The sequence below is a fragment of the Biomphalaria glabrata genome, chromosome 18 (assembly GCF_947242115.1).
Source record: "Biomphalaria glabrata chromosome 18, xgBioGlab47.1, whole genome shotgun sequence".
Taxonomy (NCBI): domain Eukaryota; kingdom Metazoa; phylum Mollusca; class Gastropoda; family Planorbidae; genus Biomphalaria; species Biomphalaria glabrata.
In genome coordinates, this window is record NC_074728.1 from 12370892 (window position 1) to 12392886 (window position 21995).

At 36.4% G+C, this 21995-nt stretch overlaps 1 long non-coding RNA gene across 1 annotated transcript; it reads right to left on the bottom strand.

Moving 5' to 3' along the window:
• Nucleotides 1-12372: 12372 nt before the first annotated feature.
• On the bottom strand, nucleotides 12373-20847 carry LOC129924074 (uncharacterized). Its single transcript, XR_008775989.1, has 6 exons — nucleotides 20547-20847; nucleotides 18921-19027; nucleotides 18485-18538; nucleotides 16810-16882; nucleotides 13945-14005; nucleotides 12373-13642 (listed from the first exon to the last, which is right to left on the bottom strand). It is a non-coding gene; the product is annotated as an uncharacterized LOC129924074 (long non-coding RNA).
• Nucleotides 20848-21995: the final 1148 nt, after the last annotated feature.

Sequence of the window (21995 nt, forward strand, 5' to 3'; positions counted from 1 at the left end):
CCCCCCCCCCCCCGAAAAAAATCCTGGCTACGCCCATGATTACTACATATAACGTTATTACAATAAAGACAAATGTAACTTGAGATGAAATGAAATAAATCTAAAAGTAGTAAATATAAAATGGTATTTTGAACAAAATCTAACTCACTACAAAAACACGTCTTTACTGTTTGAAATCTCTAGATCGGATCCCTCTCTCAATATCTGCATTAGGACAAATCAGCTCATATTACATCAGTCCCCCTGCACCATCACCTTAGAAACACACACACACACACACACACTTCATAACACTTAGAGTGAGATAGGATGAGTGCTTTTGCTTTCGCTATGTTCTCTTTTATATTCCACTTCGTAGAGAACTGAAGTTTTTGTAGCGCTTATTGACTAGTATAATTGTATGTTTGTTAGTTTTACATGTTTCGGATGTTCCTTCAGATTATTGATAATTACATGCAAACCTCCATCAGGACGACGGGGGATGGCAGTGACCCGGATTCAAACCCGTAACAATCAAGACCACCCAGATGGCTCATAACACATGACCAGGCAGCCATCCAATGTTAAAAGTGTATATTTCTCGATCTCCAGTGATCAAAGTCCTAGTGTTTCTGTGTGCGCGTATTTAGCCGTGCATAGATCCTCCACTTGGATATAATTTCATATAAAAGTTATTTTTTATGCAAGAAATATAAACTATTTTTACATTGAAATTACCTTTTTGATACATTGATGGCAGACATTGAAATTACCTTACCAATAAATCGATGGCAGACATTGAAATTATCTTTCTAATACATTGAAGGCAGACATTGAAATTACCTTTCTGATGGCAGAAATTGAAATTACCTTTCTAATACATTGATGGCAGACATTGAAATTACCTTTCGAATACATTGATGGCAGACATTGAAAGCCATTGCCAAGCATTAAGATGAACATCAAACTGGTCCACATTATGAACTGTATCATAGTTTAGGGTCCTGGTTGTTTCAGAGTTAAAAATACTTTATAAAACTTTATCATTGATATCAATCTATCAAGTTTAATATTGATGTTTACTTGTTTATTTATATAAATAAAGTATGACAGGCATCATGACTGATAGACAGAGTGAAATCACAATGAAGAATTATATGAAATATATTTGTTAAGCAAATTCAATGAAACAAAAATATCTTCTATCTCTACTCCGATACGAGCAATTCTTGTTTGCATTTATATTTTTATTTACATTTTATTAAGAAAACATTGGACTACGGCTTTGTCTGCACGAATGCGTGTAGTCATGTGTAACGCTGTTTTATGAATTGGGACAGAAACCTGTGGCGTGCACGTGTCCCTGGTAGTAACATGGCGACGACGTGGGTTTCTACTCGATATTGACATTGTCTCCTAAAGAATCTGATCGCCACATGACCTGACATGTTTGAGTGAAATTATTCTGGACTCTATTCTCGTATACCAGAAATGGACAATGTAAGCGGTTTAATTCTAATTCTCTTGATTTGGGAACACTAACTTAAATTAATATTGTATTCTAAAAAAATAATTTGCTAACTCATTTATTGACAATGCACACAAATTCTAAAAAAAATAATATTTTTTTTTTGTTATGTCAACAAGACTAAATTTGTATTTAAATAAAAAAAAAAACCCGGATAAAATATGATATTATATCATCAGATACCTTGTTATTGGCTATATCACTTCTTGGCCTGACTAAACCATGATACGGCCTCCCTTGAATGGACAGAGGTAACCATTGCCACTCCCGTGACCCTGAACATGTATTTTATAACCTAATTAAAACGTCGCAGTGCGTTGACAGAAAACAAGGGACACAACTCTAAGCTTTCACGTAAGAAGATAAACTGTAATGCCATGACCAGAGTTCTCACGATCTGTTTAGTCACCTCACAGACAAAAGATAGTGTTTACATCACTCAAATAGACAGCTACTACTTTCTCTGTCAACAGCTTGTTCTTAGGTCATTGATTGCGCAACGTGTTTACGACAGTCACAATCAGGGGCAAATTGGGTTCAAAATCGCCCTGGGCATTTCTATACTATCCGGCCCATAAATTAAATATTCAATAATGTACATTCAATTCTAGGTCAACCTGTCTTCAAAATCATTATGGTAAGTTTGATAATTTTTCGATAGCTGTACACTGTATCCTTAAAAGGAATATAGGCCTTTTGCTTTTTAATCACTAAGAATGTATTCCCTAAAAGGATGAAGCCTACTTGATCTAGCAGCACTGTCTACGGATGTAGGCTATTACATTATTTCGGAAAATGTGTTAGATTAAATTAGTTGGCTCCAGCGAAGACTGTATAAGCTGTTGTTTTTTTTTTATACGTCACTCAGAGGGCCCCTTTTATAAGAGAATACAATAAAACCTTAAGTAATTTATTACGTGCCTTAGTGAAATCCATGCCGCTCTTATCTTATAAAATACGGACGTGACTTCAAAAAGGAGATGATTAGGCTACTGTGGTCCTACAGGCATATTTGGGTAACGGCCCCAATGTCCACATAGCGAGTCCGCACCTGGTGACACTAATAATAGAAGGAGCGACGTGGCTTACACATTGCGCTCTTGGCTGTCAAACAGAGAGTTTCGGGTTTGAATGCCAGTTGGAATCTGATCAGGCCCAGTTCAAAGTCATCAGGACGTTTTGGTGCAGCCTTCAAGGAATGCGATATCGACTTTCACAGCTGGGAAGCACTAGCTCTTGATCGCTCCTCATGGCGTGAAGCTGTGAGTCTCGGAGTCTCGAGATTTGAAACAAGAAGAGTGGCCAGGGCGAAAGAGCGCCGAACCAACAAAAACCTGAGAAAAGAAGCAGGGCTATCTGCAACTGACCAAACCCACCCATGTCACGTATACGGCGCTTTTTAAAGCGACGATTAGACTTTAAAGTCTTCTTCGAGTCCATAGGAAATGAGAAATGTGCTCATCTTCGATCACGAAGGAGGATATATATATATATATAAATCTAAATTTGGATCATTATCATGTTTTTGTTAATTTAACTCAGATGTCAGTGTTTCTTAAACATTAACCAGTGCCATTCAACCTTCCTCCCCCCCCCCCAAAAAAAAAAAAAAAAGAAAAAAAACGAGATTTCAAAAATGCATTACCGCCCCATCAGCCAGCTAACGCACCCTTCAACATAGAAGGAATTATGGGGCTCTGCCCTAGCACCAAATGTTTTTCTTCATGTTGAGCTTCAGACACTCACCCTCGCGTCTACAAGGTCTTATGGATTCTAGTAAGAAAAGCGAAGGTTAGTTAATCAGGAATTTGAAAAGCCGATACTTCTCCGGCGCGCTCTCAGCAGTTTGAGAAACCCTGGCACGTATTCCCAAGAAGCCATATAAGTAACTAAATGACTTTCTTTGACTTTCCAAGGCATCTGAAAGCTAAAAAATTAAAATAAAAGGAATTTATTTGTGGTTTATGAGGGAAAATGTGTAGCTTTTAAATTAATTTGTTAATCTGTAACAAGTCTGTGTTTTCAAATTAATCTTAGATCTTGATGATTTGATCATTTGAATTAATTTGCACATTTTTTTAATGATCTGTAAATTTAAAAGACTTAATCAGTTAAGTGAAAACAATTTCGGCTTAATTGAATTTGAAAGAACCGTCACTACCAGAATTTCGTCAAAGTCAGGAACTTTCACAAAATATCAACTAGTTATGTATACTTTGTAAATACAAATGTGAAGTTACAAGCTGAGCCGAGCTTGCAGGCCAGGGATGGGGGTCTTTATGTTGCTGTGATCATCTTGTATACGTGTTGGAAGGTTTTTGACATGTTCGGGGGAGGGAGGTAAGCAGAGTACCCAGTTGTCTGGGGTGCTGGTGGCGGTCCTTGCTACATCAGCGTAAGGCACGTACGTGATGCACACATAATTACATTAGTAGGTTCCGAATTTTTTATGAGAGTAAATTGCGATTTAACTATAGCGAAATAATAGACAACCATGCATGCCATTGCTAGTACTGTCTATTCGCGGCACACACGCACACAAAAAATAACAAATGACAAAACCGTGTGCCATACTTAGATTTTTTTTTAGTAACAATTCCAACACGATTTAGTGTTCCTCTGATAAGAGACAGACATTGAAGTACATGAAAACCTATGGGCAACAGTTTGTTACTTCTCTTGACTGACACATTATCTCTGGTCTCAAAGGCGTAGCTTTTGAAAGGGGGGGGGTGTTCCAAAGGTGCGCCCTCTCTTCTCAAAATCAATAACTACTCGTTAAGTATGTTTATGCTGTAACCATGTGGAAAGTAGAGCGGGTGTCTTTGGTTGTGTTGACTGAACAGTTTCTGATGAAATTACGAGGTGGTCTTTCGTAATTGAGGTGAATAAAAAGGACAGGTGTGAAAGTTGAAGAGGAGACTAGCAAGAGACGTGAGTCAGACAAGACGTGTAAATGTAGTGAGTCGGACCAGATGTACTTATGTAGTGAGTTAGTGTTTAAATGATCATTTCGATTATTTTACATGTATCTAAGTTCTTGTTGAAGCTGTGTATATTTATAAATAAAAGTTATTGTCAGTTTGTTCAATTTATTACTTTAATAATGCAACCTTACTAAAGTAGTTGTCTACACCCCTGTCTGGGAGAGTGGATTTGTTAGTTACCAAACGTTTAAAAAAAATAAAATAATTAAAAATATTTTTTGTTGTTCATATGAGTTAACTGGGTAACAAAGAGTCTTCAAATTGGTTATTTTACTACCTTCCCCATCGTCTTTGTTCTGTAACTGGTCTATGTTAGTTTGTCTGTGTGTCTATCTTATGTACATCTATCTATCTATCTATCTATCTATCTATCTATCTATCTATCTATCTATCTATCTATCTATCTATCTATCTATTATCTATCTATCTATCTATCTATCTATCTATCTATCTATCTATCTATCTATCTATCCACCTATCTATCTATCTATCTATCTATCTATCTATCTATCTATCTATCTATCTGTATCTATCTATCTATCTATCTATCTGTCTGTCTGTCTGTCTGTCTATCTATTTATCCATCTCTCTATCTATCTATCCAACTATCTATCTGTAACTGTCTATCTATCTATCTATTGTTATGACATGATTAGGAAGTAGTTAGGAATTAGTTATTTGTTTCGGGAATAGGGTAAAGTTTTAATTAGCGACAAGTGACGTGACAGATCTTTTAAAAATAAGAACGCTCTAAACGACGCTAGAAGGAGGACGCTTATTGTAGAGTAGTAGACTTGAGTACGACATTATTGACATCGGACGATTCCCTTTTTGAGTATTAAACATATTTGTAGAACAACATATAAGCGTCGACTACCTATTTGATTGTTTCGGCCTTTCGCCGGTGTTACTGAAGTGTTGAGTTCAGCGTTACCTACAGTCAGATCTACACTAGACAGATTGTCAAGAAGCAACACCGCGCGGAGGCTTTAACAACGTGGCGACCCCAGACTCGGAGCTCATTGGCATCAACGTTCAGAAGGATAGAAGCCCTCTGTTAGGAGGAGGCAGAAGTTACGTCATCGGCCTAGTCTGCAGCTAGACCCTGATCATACAGCCACGTCGGCGAAGGAAAGCCAGTGAGACCCTGGACTCGTAGACCTATGAGGTAACGAAATATAGATCTAGATCTACATTTGTAAGTTGTAAACGCCCATACGTTGGGGCATCGTATTGAAGCCTGTAGTTCGGTATCGAGAAGGCTACAGTTTGTGGAAGGGAAGAAAACCGTCCTGTCGAAGCCGTACTGAAGAGATATCGCCTGCCCGGCATCTTGAGAACGAACGTGAAGGTCACCTCTGCAAGGCCAAGATCGACCGTTGAGGTCACGCCCGCCAAAGAACTTTTGACGTAGGAGCCATCTTACTGCCTACGGCACTTAAGTACAGTAGTGCTAATTTGATCTACGTCTCGGCTGAATCTGTGCTACACGTTAGATAGCCAGATAGCCGGTATTTTAGCACTGGACTTTGACTTTGTCGCTGGGTCAACTGTTGGACCGTTCCAGTTTCACTTTGGACAGACGACCACCTGGAACCACCGTACCTGCCTTGGAACCAGCAACCGGAACCAGACTCTACGTCACCGACGAACCGGAGCCAGACGACAGATCACCGTGAACCAGAACCAGACGCCGTACCACCGAAGAACCGGAGCCGTTGCAGACCAGTACCGAAGGACCTTGGAGAGCCGAAACGTTCGCTGTCTTTATCTCACCGCTAGGGAAGACATCGCCGTGAGCCTTGCCGCCGGGACAGACATTAGCGTAGGAAGAGTGGACCCGAGACTGACTGTGGAGTTATCGCATCGTCGCTTCTTAGACAGATAAGTCAAGTGTTATTTAACTACTTTTTCCTTAGAATAATTAGAGTCTGTAGGGAAGTGACCACTCGCTAGATTATCACTACCAGGTTAAATCAAGGTGGATTGGGGATATCCTTAAAATTAGGTGTAATCTAGCAAGAGGTCCAGATATACGTTTAGCTGTTAATTCGTCCTGTATGTGAATGTGAATCATTTAGTTAATCATTTTTAGTAACGTCATGTATTAATTGTTTGCAATACTCCCGTCTTAAGCCTTACTGTCAGACGAAAGTCTCATTCATTAGAAATAGAGCTATAGTTTGGTGTTTATCGTATTTAGGTTTAATTTCATAGTTTATTGGTATGAGTAAGTTATATACACTCCTGGCTGTGAAAGCAGGTAAGAAGTAACTAAGATCTAGCGTAATCTAGACTAGATCTGGGGAACAATCGAGGTGAAGCCTGATTGCCCATTTGTAAATTTTAGTATTTGTAAATAGACAGGTTGGTCTATTTACCGGCGACTCGTGTGAGTAACACGTAGTCGGGTGGGTGTGCGTGTGTCGCACAGCGTATTCAGTCGGGTCAAAGGGTAGCCTACACACTGGTACCAAGGATACTAAGTGTATCTTGGAAAGTACAGAAGTTATTATAAGTCGGAGTTGGCAGTTTAGACGCCAAGGGTAGAGTGACGAATTTAATTTATTTGAATCAAGAGGTATTAGGTAGCCGCGGAGCGAGGTTACGCTCAAAAGGTAATTTGATTTATAGAACATAGGTAATAGACGCTATTAGGCCTGTGTGTAAGATAATTTAAATAAAAAAGCGAGGTAAAGTAACAAAGGTAATATGGCAGCTACTTCAGGTTACGACCTGGAAGAATTTAGGAAAAAGCTAATTCATGAAGCTAAGACAGAACTAGAACTGCGCGGCAAAGAACTAACTGCTTATGTACAGCAGATGGTGGCGGCAGAAGCAGAGCGCTTGGAGAAGGAAAGAATTAGAGAAGCAGAGCGCTTGGAGAAGGAAAGAAGTAGAGAAGCAGAACGCTTGGAGAGAGAGAAAGCTAGAGGCAGAGAAAAAGAAAAAGAAGAAGCAGATCGCATAGAGCGTGAAAAGGTTAGAGAGGCAGAAAAGTTGGAGAGGGAAAAGGTTAGAGAGGCGGAACGTGTAGAGAGGGAAAAAAAAGAAGAGGCGGACAGAAAAGTGAGAATTCAAGTAGAACAGATGAGGATAGAGGCTGGTGTAAGTGGGCCCACCGAAGGAAACAGCAACAATAGTGCCAACATAGAAAGCCATAGTAGCGCCGCATGGATGAAGAAGAAAATCCAACCTTTTGCGGAAGACAAGGACGACATCGGCGACTATCTGAAACGCTTTGAAATAAAACTTGCAAAGTTTAATGTCCAGGAGAGGAGTGGTCCGAAATCTTGTTGGACTTCGTACATGGGAAAGCCCTCACGATTTGCCAAAACCATGACCACGCCATGCAAAACAGCTATCAGGTGCTAAAGAAGGAACTGCTAAACGCATACGGGCACAACGCGGAAACATTCCGAAAGAAGTATTATGAAAACACTCCATCCAGCCAAGTTGATCCGCAGACAACCATCAACTCAGAGAAGGACTTCTTCACTAAATGGCTCGGATTCGAGAATGTGGAGAACACCTACGAGGGGTTGAGGAACTTTATCTTGATTGATAACTTTATCAATAAGTGCGACCCTCAGCTACAGTCCTTTGTAAAAGAAAGAAACCCTAAGGTAATTGAAGACTTGGTAGAAATTATTAGGACCTTTAAGAATGCTTACCCAAACAACCCACTTTCAGTTAGCGACCACAAAAAAGTTATTGACCTGGTAAATTATGTAAAGAGAAATGATGTAAGTGATAGGGATTATGGTAGGAGAAATGATAGGTCCAGGGAACGTGGGAACAATGGTCGGGATAGTTATGATGGCATAAATGATAGATCCTGGGAAAATGAAAACAATGGCAGGGAAAGTTATGATAGGAGAATAGATGGACCTAAAGCGGGTGATAGAACCTTTAGGGATGTTACATGTTTTAACTGTCAGGAAAAGGGACACATGGCATACCAGTGTAGGAAACATAGAGGGAATGGAGCTGGCAATTTGAATACACAGGATAATAGTGGCACTAGTGATAGGAGAGGTAATCAAGGAAACCGTAGACAAGAGAGGGATAATCGGCCACCAGATAGGGTTAATTTTGTAAGGAGCATCCAAGACAGGGATCGTGATAGTAGGGATAGTGAACCAGATGAAGAAATTAATTACGTTGATTGTGGGGAAGATAGATTTAAATTATATCCAGGCATGATAAATAATAAACAGGTAAATGTGATCCGGGACACAGCTAGCAGTACACTCGCAGTGCGAGGGGGGTTAGTGAAATCTAAGGATTATTTAGGCTATACCAAATCAGTCAGGTTGGCAGACGGCGCAGTTAAGAGATTCGAAGCATGCAAAGTGTTCCTTCGATCTCCATTATACACAGGGTATTGCGAAGGTGTAGCCATGCCGAGGTTATCTAGAGATGTTTTACTTGGAAATGTAGCAGGTGTCAGCGCCGCTTCTGACAAACAGGTTAGAAGGTGGAAAAGCAGGTATGGCAACATGAGGCGAAATAAACCTAGAAATGACAGAATTTGTTTTAACTGCCATAAACATGGGCACATCGCTAAAGACTGTTGGAGTAGGGCAGAACAGTCTGAACAGAAGATTGCGAGTTCGGATAGCAGGCGCAGGTCTGTATCCGATAGTGAGGATAGAAGAGATGACTGTGGTAGCGGTAATCGCAAGTCATACCGAGGTAGATGGCCACACGCGGGCTATAGTGGAGTAAGAAGAGATGTAAACTCCAGTTGGAGAGAACAAATGCATTGCTCGGGCAGATAGCGGATATGACATAACGATATACGACCATAGTATGTATATAAATATGTAAATAGATGTTATTTTAATTATTTCATTCTTCATTGATTGACTTAACTAGTAGTCATAGTTATATGGGTATTAGGTTGTGTTAAGGTATTTTTGAATAGGATATTTATGTTATAATATAAATGCTATTGCGTTATTATTAGATTAACACGTGTTGGTTATTGATTTCGGGTAGTATGTATGAATTGTATGTATGTTGGTATGAAGAAAAAGGGCATTTATAAGGCGACGATGTAGTGATATCAAGGAAAAGTAAGTTTTATAATTTATTCTTTGTATTTGATCATGATCATACATCAGTAAAGAGTTAGGCCGTGTGGGGACAAGTAAGTGGAGAGAGGAAATAAAATACACTTGTAAATGCCCGAAAGAACGTTAGGTGTATAGTGGGAGAACGAGTATTGATAAATGTCAATTTGTCATATTAGGTAAATTGTCTGTCCTGACGTGTGAGGGAAAGCGGTGTAACCTCCGGAACGTGATGTGATGATGTATAGATAGACACACCTATAGTGTCAGCGCAAACGAACTATGTCGGCGGTCACCTATGGCACATCACATTGGACAGTATCAGTTAGTGACACTTGAGGGAAATATGTGTTCAGAGGAACTTGATTGTGGACACAGAAAGAGAAGTTGAAACCCCAATCAAGACTCAAGTTGTGTGGTCTTTTATGTTTCCCTACATTTTGGCCCTTGCACATTGTAAGACTAAGACAGTAGATTAAAAAATTGACAGGCAATTTTTTTTAGCGGGAGGGGGAGGAGTTGTTATGACATGATTAGGAAGTAGTTAGGAATTAGTTATTTGTTTCGGGAATAGGGTAAAGTTTTAATTAGCGACAAGTGACGTGACAGATCTTTTAAAAATAAGAACGCTCTAAACGACGCTAGAAGGAGGACGCTTATTGTAGAGTAGTAGACTTGAGTACGACATTATTGACATCGGACGATTCCCTTTTGAGTATTAAACATATTTGTAGAACAACATATCAGCGTCGACTACCTATTTGATTGTTTCGGCCTTTCGCCGGTGTTACTGAAGTGTTGAGTTCAGCGTTACCTACAGTCAGATCTACACTAGACAGATTGTCAAGAAGCAACACCGCGCGGAGGCTTTAACACTATCTATCTATCTATCTATCTATCTATCTATCTATCTATCTATCTATCTATCTATCTATCTATCTATCTATCTATCTATCTATCTAGTATCCATCTATCTATCTATCTATCTATCTATCTATCTATCTATCTATCTATCTATCTATCTATCTATCTATCTATCTATCTATCTATCTATCTATCTATCTATCCAACTATCTATCTATCTATCTATCTATCTATCTATCTATCTATTTATCCTTTGCTATATTTTAGCGTTTCTTTTCTTTTTAATTTGCAAAAACATTTTTAAATTACTTGTTTGATATTTAAAATTCTAACATCCTCTATTTGTAACCAATGATCTGATGCTTGTTAAAACAAAAATCCCTTTCAAATCAGATGGTGAAGAGAAAATTGTGAAAAGAAAAGTCAATGTTGTATGCGTTATTCGATGTTTGTATGAGGATAGTATTAAAAAAAACAACGTTATTCTTACCTTTGGTTTGGGAATGTTCGGATTTTGTGGGATTGGTGAAGGGTTGGTGTGGGGTTGGTGTGAGGTTGGATTTAGGTTGGTGTGGGGTTGTTGTGGGGTTGGATTTAGGTTGGTGTGGGGTTGTTGTGGGGTTGGATTTAGGTTGGTGTGGGGTTGTTGTGGGGTTGGATTTAGGTTGGTGTGGGCTCTATTAATCAAAAATGTAACACGTAATGGAGAATGAAAAACTGCACTATTGCATGAACAAAACCCTCCAAAAAAAAAAGGTGTGTCTTTATTGTTAAGCTATTTGACATGATTGGACTTTAATTTCTTTCTAAGGTCGGTGACGATAGAGAACAAGTTTATCTCCTATCGAAAAAAACATTTTTTAAATGGCAGCAGCTTTGTAACAACCTTTTTGTAATTATTTTAAAGACCCATTTTCCCTTTTATCGTTCACGAGAAACGTCGTGGATAACAGACCTTTGGAACATTTCCTCTCAAACTTTGTTACACTTTTTTTTTGCTCTGTTCCATTACATCGCCACACATTTTTCTATATCGCTTTCAATTTGTCTTTTTTTTAAATATTGTTTTGTTGCTTTGTTAATCTTTCTTCCTGTATTGCTTAAAGAGCATGTGTCAACAAAGAGCAGATTACTGTGATTAATTATGACACGATTTTATATTAATTTCATTCATTGAACTAGTGCTAACATCATTGACTCTTAACACGGACGGCATCGACTCTTTTGAATATATATCTCAACCGTTCACTGTAAGAAACATTCAATAATGTGTTAATACCATTATGGTTAAGGATTTCTTCTTCAAGGAAAGAAAGACAACTTACACGATTTTGTTAAATTATACATTTTTATTTAGCAAAAGAAAATATACGTGAAGGAGTCCTATGTACATAATATCATAAATAATACATTGTTTGAATTTCTAGGAAATTGTGCAATAAGAATATATATGAAAATAAACATGTATCTTAGTTTAAGTAATACACTGGAAGATTTCGATAGTGGAGATTTTCACGGTCAACTCAAATTTACTAAACAATGAAAAGAATTCTAATTGAACTTCATTATTTCCAGCTCAATCAAAAAGAACAGAGCCCCAATTTGAACCCTATCTCAATGTATGGCAGTTGAACCGTGCATCCAATCTCCTTTATCGCCGCTAGTGAGTTGTCCTTGAAGCATGTTCAGTCATAGAGAGAAAGTCTAAAGCTTACTTTATATTCACAATATTTTGTACTACAAATGAAAGTGTTTTAAAAGTATTGGATTCTGCAGAGCTAAAAATGTGCATAGGGGGCCTATATCACAATGTTTCTATTTATATATTTATGTATATTTATATCTAGATCTGTTTTAGAAACGCTTCTATCAACCTTTTAGTTCAGACACCGGAGACACCTAAAAGCTTGCTATAATTTTCCGCCATGTATGAAACTCCCTCTAGTGCATTAAAATAATCCTCAAAAAATGGTGTGTAGTTCTTGTTGAGCTACTAGAACTGGTTTCTCTAGCAAAATCCAACCAGAAATGAGGTAGGGGAAAGATAGAGAACAAAGGGAAAAAACTAGGAAGATTCTGTCGTCATAATTATTTCAAAGAGCTACTTCCCTTTTATCGTTCCATTCCAGTGAACTATAGACATGGATTGAATTTGTGATTCCATTTCAGTCATTAGAGCAAGATATATAGCTGGAGGTATTACAATTACAGATACATTTTAGATATCATTACAAGGATAAACTACTTAGATATCATTACAAGCATACACTACTTCGATATCATTACAAGGATAAACTACTTAGATATCATTACAAGGATAAACTACTTAGATATCATTACAAGGATAAACTACTTAGATATCATTACAAGGATACACTACTTCGATATCCTCTCAAGTATACACTACATATTTCCAAATCAATTCACTACTTTGATAAAAAAAAATATTGTCAAAATATTCTTTAGAAGAAATACATTTTGAGAGCAGCATTGCCAACCCAAAACATCTGATGACTTCAACAAGTCTGTTTAATATACTTGCAGTAGATTCATTAGGGACGTACGAAAACGAATGTTGTAACATAAGAGACAGATATTGAAGCACAAGGTTTTTTAAAATATGGCATCAATAGTTGTTAAAACCTGTCATGGTTTCTGGCTCAACTTATCCAATTAGTAGAGAAGCCGAAAAAGTTTTATAATATCTCAAATACATAATAAGGATGTAATAATCCATTGCTTATGACAATTTTAAATAACATTTATTGTAATAACAATGGCCAAATTGTCAACTTTCTTACAATATTAAACATAATAATAATATGACATGCGTATTGTAGGTGGTCGAGTTGGTATGAGCTGAGCTGTCTAGCCATTATACCACGACTTCAAACTGGTTTATAATCTCACTTGATGGAAAGTCGTTGTGGTGGCCACACCTCCCCCTCGTTAACCGTAGACAAAAACGTTTCACCAGCCATATATAAACATTTCAATTTGAACATTGTACATGTACACTAGTTTATATGAGTAATTACTAAAGATATCAATTTAGAAAATAATAAACTTTCAAGCGATCAAGGAAGTATGGTATTAAGTATAACAGAAATCGAACTAAGGTTGAGGTATTATACTGAGGCCTCCACTTCAGACGTCTATACATGAGATTCTGTTTAGATTCTTATGAACACTGATATTGGCAGAACCTAATAGAAACCATAAGGAATGTTATCATCTATCTATCTATCTATCTATCTATCTATCTATCTATCTATCTATCTATCTATCTATCTATCTATCTGTCTGTCTGTCTGTCTGTCTGTCTGTCTGTCTATCTGTCTGTCTGTCTGTCTGTCTATCTGTCTGTCTGTCTATCAATCAATCTATCTATCTATCTATCTATCTATCTATCTATCTATCTATCTATCTATCTATCTATCTATCTATCTATCTATCTATCTATCTATCTATCTATCTATCTATCTATCTAACTATCTATCTATCTTACCAATCAATTGGTCCCTGAGCTCGCCATACAATTTCTGCTGCATGTGTGGATTTCAGAGGCACTGTAGAGAAAGGGACACCACTTTGATTAATTATTCAAGAAATTAGTAATTCATTTAATTCCTTTTTGTGTATTAAAATAAATCAAGCGGTAATGGGGAGACTTTTCTTACCTAACCTCAAACCCTAACCCTAAACCTATTCACTCGTGCTACGTGGGGAGAAGATTTTCCTGAGTGATGTGATGAGGTCAGAAATGTAGGTTAGGGTTAGGGTAAGGGTTAGGGTTTGCTGTTTGATTGGGAACGACTGCTTATTTTCAATTTTGTCTAAAAAACTAAAGAACTCATTAAAAACTTTAAAAAGAAAAAGCAATTAATACATGAACTCCAGATAAATATACCAATACTTAAAGTCAGCTCAGGTATCGCGGTGTCATTGTAAATAAAACAGATTTTTGTTGGAAGACCATCTTGAGGATCTAGCAACGAAAGTCACACGGCAACCACTTTCCTACAAACGGAACGGTTCTTAATTTAAAACAACAACAAAAGAAAAACATCGAAGCTAATTTTTTAACTTGTTGTCAAGGAAACGTGTCATTCAAACTGTTGCACCGTTTGGACAGTCTTATAAAAAGAGCGCCAAAAATCACTCGCACAACCCTGCCACAATTGAAAGAACTTTCCCATACAGATGTCGTAGCTAAGACGGAAAACAAATCAGAAGACAATCCCCACCCTCTCCATCCTAACTACGTGTCGAAGTGAACTTCCTAGTTTAACTCTTTCTCTCCTAATCGACGATACCATCGTTGATTTTGACCTCATTAAATTAAATTAATGCTTAATTTTTTAAACTTGGCTTTGAGTTATATAAAAAGAGCATTCCCCTTTAATTCTATACCAAATAAAACATTTTCTGATAACAAACGACAAAGTTATTGAAGCCCACAGGGGAGTGAAATAGTAATAAGCAAATGAAGAATTCCTTCAAAACATGGAAAAATAATTACGGAGAGAAAGAGTTAAGTCTTCAAGATTCTACATCTCATCACTATCGAGCACTCTGTCCCGTTATTTCATACTTCTAGGCGTATACAAATGTTACAATGTCTTCTCGAGTTTCTTGTATTGTTCATTTGTTTTTAACTATTAAGTCTTCTATAAACTTCTATTAATAGCCCAACGTGAACACAACGTGTTTAGAACGTGACTTGGGTTTTTGTTTCCCACTTGATCTTTAGTTTCAATATAAAGAGGAGCAGATCCAATTTCAAGACAAGACTTTCTGTCCACAGAGTACATGCTACTTAAATTTTGCTTGATCAATAAACTAGTTCAGGGACTCAGTCCAATATACACCATTGAAATACTCAATACAAAATTATACATCGTTGTTATTAGTTTGTCTGGTCAATAGGTTTCGGATGTTCAGAAATGAAGATCTGCGTCCTAGCTCACACCTGCTTCATGACGGCAGGGGAAGAAAACGGACAGGGTTTGAACTTGGGAGCATGGGGAAGACAGACCAAAGCGCAGACCACACAACGGGGCAGCCAATGCAGGTGATTTTTTGACAAAAATATTGAAAGATTGTTGGACAAAATACAAACTCTTCACGAACTAAAAAAGAAATCTTTGTTGATGAAATTGATGTAGTATAGACACTTCTCTTTTCAGACCTTATCGTCCAGGAGGCAGAAGATATCAAGCCTACAGTTAACTCTGTGTCATGTGGCCAGAACAACGATAAACCAATACGTTCACCAAACTAATGTTAGCCCAGGCAACGGTATTCAGCTTCAACATGGCGCCCGGATGGAAATGGCCGTTTGATGAGATATTAAGGTCAATAGGGAACCAAACCAGGAACCCCATTGGGGAACGTAAGAACCATGTTTATTGCACTGGCCACCAACAGTCCTGTCACGATCTACACACTATTCCTCAAGAGACAGTTTTACAGAACCTGTGCGCCTGGTATCTAGGCCGAGAGTCTTAAGACAAGGGCCTTCCTAACCCCAAACAGAAGTGCAACTAATTTGCATTTGTTTGGATTCATCTTTGACAGAACAATCTTATCTTTTATAAGAGAGGTAGAATAACAACAATTGTTTGTTTATTTTTACAAAGCTTATATCAACTCACTCTATCTATCCGTGTGTCTGTCAGGTAAAATGTTTGTACACGTTATTTTTCCGACACCCAATCTCGGATCAAGCTGAAATTTTAGCACAACTATTTCTTTTACCTGACAGCACAAGAATACAAAAAAAAAAAATGAACCAATTACTTAATTAACATTTGTTAATAAATTACTTTGTTTGGTATCTCAAACAAGAGAAAGAAATAGTTTTTGACTGGTGGTATAAACTGAATTAGTCCCCTATATATGAGGCTGCCATCTCAGGCTAACACAAAACACAAACATGAAATAGAAAAAAATAGATAACTATACAATGTTCATTGCTCATAGACTCTACGCTAACAGAGTGGTTACCTCGTTGGCTAGAGAGGCTTGGGTAGGCTTTAGCCCACAAGTTCGAATTCAGGTCGTTCCCTTTTCATGTTTCCGTTTTTTCCAGGTCTTTCCCTTTTTTATATATGCTTTTTTATTGCTATCTAGATCTAGTACAGTTCTAACCATATGACTGATATAAACTAATTGATACAAGTACGTTTAATATAAGCTTGTTTTTTTTTTTTTTGGTTTTAATCTGTTAAATTTTTTTTTATAATGTTTTTCTTGTTTCTTAGTAATATAATGATTTCGTGAACGTTCAAAACTAAAAAATAATAATAAAACTCTAGTATACAAATAACAAGCTTTATGTTAGTTTAAATAAAATGTGATGGATGTGTACCTCTTTCCTGGTTGAATACACGCCTGCAAGCAAGATGTCACACCCCCAACAGAGAAAATCTTGAACGTAGGAGCTAAGGGGAGACAAAAACACATTTTAACCAGGAGCCAAAATCATTTCCATGTTGATTTGTTTCATTGTCTCCAGTAAAATTAAAACTTCAAGTTTATTAAAAGGACTAAGAGTTTCAGATAATGTGATGATGAGGGTAGGTCGGGTTTAATTAATAAAGTAAGAAATACAAATGCTGAGTGGAGCTTAGGGAGAAAGGAGAAAGAAAGAGATTATTGATTTTATTTTTTTTCTCTCCAAAACTTAAAAGTAAAATTCTTTACACACCGTCTATCTCCTTCTCATTCTTATATACCAGTGGTTCTCAGAGATTCTAGATCTGGGGACCACTTTATACAGTCAGGTGAAAAAACTACATAAACGCATAGTATCTAAGTTGCAAACGTTAAATAAAAACAACAACAACATTTTCATGTTTATTGGAATTATAAGATAACTTTTATAAGATAACTCATAACTTTGGTTTAAAATATACATTAAAATAAATTAATGACTAATGGCTTAGTTTGAATGGATTTTTTGAGCCTATAATTAAGATGGGCTCATATCATGTTTGTAAGTAGCAACCGCAAACTTCCACTAGCAACTATTTCTTGTTGGTTTCTTTTAGTTGTTATGACATAGCGGCACTGAATCCACATTCTTCCAAATAAGAAGACAGGAAAGAAATCCACAATTTGCGTACGATAACTATTCCGGATTTAAACTGTAAGCTGATTGTGTTACCAGTCTTTGTGCTATCTTAGTTCCATTGTTTTACCTCTTTTTTTAAAATATATTTTTTTTAAATATTGGTTTGTATTCGTCTGTGTTTGAAATCTGACTTTGTTTACGCACAAAAGATTAAATATATCAAATCGGTTATATCTAGAGGCATAATGTCTTCAGATCTTAGGTCTAAGTCGTCAGAGAAAAGTACGTAATAGAAACTTTAAACAGCAGTGAGGGACGAGCTCATTATTACTAAAGTTATCTGATCGGATAAACTGGATTTTAGCGAGGAAATTATTTTAATTGTATACACTTTTCATCTTTGTACAGACCCTCTACGGTCGTCTGTTGGACCCCTGGAGGTCCGAGGACCACAGTTTGAGAACCTCTGTTAAGCATAGTACCACTTGGAAAGAACGTAAAGCTAGTAGAAGATCAAGAGAAAACAAAACTGTAAACATGTAACGTACATTTTAAGAAATCAATTTCTCCTTTAGAAATATGATGACATATTATCCCTTTATTGTATTTATGTCTTTCTAGTGAGTTCTTCACAGTCGAGTTCTTCTATGACAGTCATGAACATCTGTTTATCTATTCAACTCTTTACTGAGTACAAAGAAACATCTGAGTCGAATGCGGGAATACCCGAAAAAAAAAGTGTGTTCAACATAGTTAAATTTAATTTTAAGATGATTATATTTATATAATAAGGTTCAAACCATAGTTTTCAACATGGGGCCATAAAAGCTAGTAGTTTTTGTTCTCAAACAAATACATATAAACATAAGAGCCGTTTTCGAAGTACTCGTCTGTTGTCCAGGTTTCGCTTAATTTGAGCCTATGAGTTTGTAAGCTAACTTGAGGAATTGTACTACAAATATGTTCTTACGAGGTCTGTTAAAGAAAAACATCATGGCTTCTTGTGTCCCGTCGGGATTGTTTTCTGTGAACATACAAACACTTTGTGACTTTATAGATAACATTTCTAAACACAATCTAAACACTTTGTGACTTTATAGATAACATTTCTAAACACAATATAAACAATTTGTGACTTTATAGATAACATGAAAACATTACTTCTAAATAACATTTATAAGTTCAACATTTCGGATACAGACGTACAATTTATTGACATTTTAAAGGCATATTTCTTATTGCAACCATATTTTATGGACTCAACGATTTTGTATCCCATTAGCCTTACAATAAAAAAAAACATTAACAGATATATAGACAGAATGATAGATAGGTATATTGATTAACTGTTATATTGACTGAATTTTTGATTGATTGAAAAATAACGTCCTCCTTATATAAGTTACCTGTGTCTGATTCTATGGGAGCCATGACAACGAGGCCGACAAAAGTCCACAGACACAAAGCTCGGTAGAAAGATGATGAACGCATTCTATTCTGGAAGTCTGTGTACCTGTGGAAACAAGATTTGATGCTTCAGTTTGACTTAGAAACAAGATAGGATCTTTTAGCTTGACATAGAAACAAGATAGAATCCTTCAGCTTGACTTAAAACCGTAATAGGATCCTTGAGTGTGATTTAGAAACAAGATAGGATATTTTAGCTTGACTTAGAAACACGATAGGATCCTTCAGCTTGACTTAGAAACAAGATAGAATCCTTCAGCTTGACTTAAAACAAGATGGAATCCTTCAGCTTGACTTAAAACAAGATGGAATCCTTCAGCTTGACTTAGAAACAAGATAGAATCCTTCAGGTTGAATTAGAAACAAGATTGGATCCTTCAGCATGACTTAGAAACAAGATAGAATCCTTCAGTTGGACTTAAAACCAAGATAGGATCCTTGAGTGTGATTTAGAAACAAGATAGGATCTTTCAGTTCAACTTAGAAACAAGATAAGATCCTTCGGTTTAACATAGAAACAAGCAACGAACGCAAACTCCATGTAGAAGCCAAGAAATGTCATTGAAAGGTCGACACTTTGTATTGGGGTGGCACTTGAAAAGTCAATATCCAAACATCTAAATGAATATTCTAAGAAAATAAATGAATTAATCCTTACAAATTGAGTTCATAGTACAATTTGCATACAAAGCTTATATCAACTCTGTCTGTCTGACTGTCAAAATTTTTTAAACTTTATTTCTCCCACACCCAATCTCTATCCAGGATGAAATTGTACACAATCATTTCTAGTACCTAACAACACAAGAATCATAAATACAATTAACCAATTAGTCAAATAGCTCTTTATATTGGTAATTAATTGTTTTGTTTGTTATTGAAAAGGGGAAAGAAATCGAAATTGATAGATTTGGTTGTATAATTTGAATTAGTTCTTTTGAGGAGGCTTGCGTCCTGAGTTTGACTTCTTCTAGTCGTACAACATTTTTATGCATTTAAAAAAGCGATCACGGTAACATTTACAGTATACTCCCTTCTTCCCTCCCCCCCCCCCCCCGGGGTCTCCTTTCCCAACTGGTCCAAACAAGTGCTAGGATCATAGCGTATTGAGAAAGCTAAAAGCATGAAATAGCGCTAAACAAAAACAATTGGTAAAGACTATTTCTAATCGCACAGATTAATTGTTGTTGGTCTGGAATCTAGATCTATTACAAATTTAATTACATGACTGATCTAAACTAATTGATACCATTACATGCTATACATGCGTTTTTTTAATTTTAAAGCAAATTATACATGTTTCTTGATTCATGTCTCAGCTTTTTGACATTGCTACCGGTCTACCCATTTGCATTCTAAAAAAGATAAAATTGTATAGTAATTTTCATTCTCAATAATACAGCTATCACACAGCATGATATATAATACTTAAAAATAAAATGAAACATTCGGTGGGTATTTGAAATTTAATATTTAAAAGAAATTTAATCCAAGATATACCTGGTCTATAAATAGAAACAAGTTTTAAAAATGAAATAAATAAATGAAAAAAACAAACTACTTACATCAACTTTAAGCAATGATGTTTGAAGTGGTTTAAATTTGTGTCTAGCCAATAACTCAGCACAAGTCCTATTTATTGTATTGCCTGTTGATTTGATCATTGCAACTGACCCTGAGAATGAAGTGTCCGCTTTTTATCTCCACTCCCCCCGGAAATGTCACATCAACAAATTCTAAGATCACACCTACGTAATTGTGTGCGGCTAATCCTCGGACCCAAAGTCTGCTACAACAATACGGCCCCATTGGCTCCAGAGTACAAAATACCCTCTCGTGTATTATTCCCAGGCCTTTGATAACTCTAACCATTCACCCCCCCCCTCCCCCTTCAAACAAAGTTCGTGGGAGATTACAGACTAGGACCTACATCTTTACAGTACTTAGTTTATGAACAGTAGATAGCCTGACTTCATGAGAAAGAACTGATACATTTAGTGAAATAGGGTAGGGCAAGGGTTTCTAAACAAAGAAATTTTATTTTAGATTCAGCTGCATCCAAATTCACAGATTTAGATTATAAAAAATATTATAGAATTAACTCTGTTTTTACTTCTACCTTACCTTACCTTATTTTACTGTACCTTTATATGACTTTACTTTTACCTTATTTTACTTTAACTCTCCTTCTTTTAACTTGAGCTCTACTTTATATTACCTTTCCTTTTTTGTTTTATTACCTTATTTTACCCTACATTACCATATTTTATTTTGTATTACCTTATTTCACCTTACCTTTCTTTATCTCTTTTTACCTGACCTTTCTTTATCTCTTTTAACCTGACCTTTCTTTATATCTTTTTACCTTACCTTTCTTTATATCTTTTACCCGACCTTTCTTTATCTCTTTTTACCTGACCTTTCTTTTTCTCTTTTTACCTGACCTTTCATTATATCTTTCTACCTGACCTTTCTTTTTCTCTTTTTACCTGACCTTTCTTTATCTCTTTCTATCTGACCTTTCTTTTTCTCTTTTTACCTGACCTTTCTTTATCTCTTTCTACCTGACCTTTCTTTTTCTCTTTTTACCTGACCTTTCTTTATATCTTTCTACCTGACATTTCTTTATATCTTTTTTTTTACCTGACCTTTCTTTATCTCTTTTTATCTGACCTTTCTTTATCTCTTTTTACCTGACCTTTCTTTATATCTTCTCATCTGACCTTTCTTTATCTCTTTTTACCTGACCTTTCTTTATATCTTCTCATCTGACCTTTCTTTATCTCTTTTTACCTGACCTTTCTTTATATCTTCTCATCTGACCTTTCTTTATCTCTTTTTACCTGACCTTTCATTATATCTTTCTACCTGACCTTTCTTTTTCTCTTTTTACCTGACCTTTCTTTATATCTTTTTTTTACCTGACCTTTCTTTATCTCTTTTTACCTGACCTTTCTTTATCTCTTTTACCTGACCTTTCTTTATATCTTCTCATCTGACCTTTCTTTATCTCT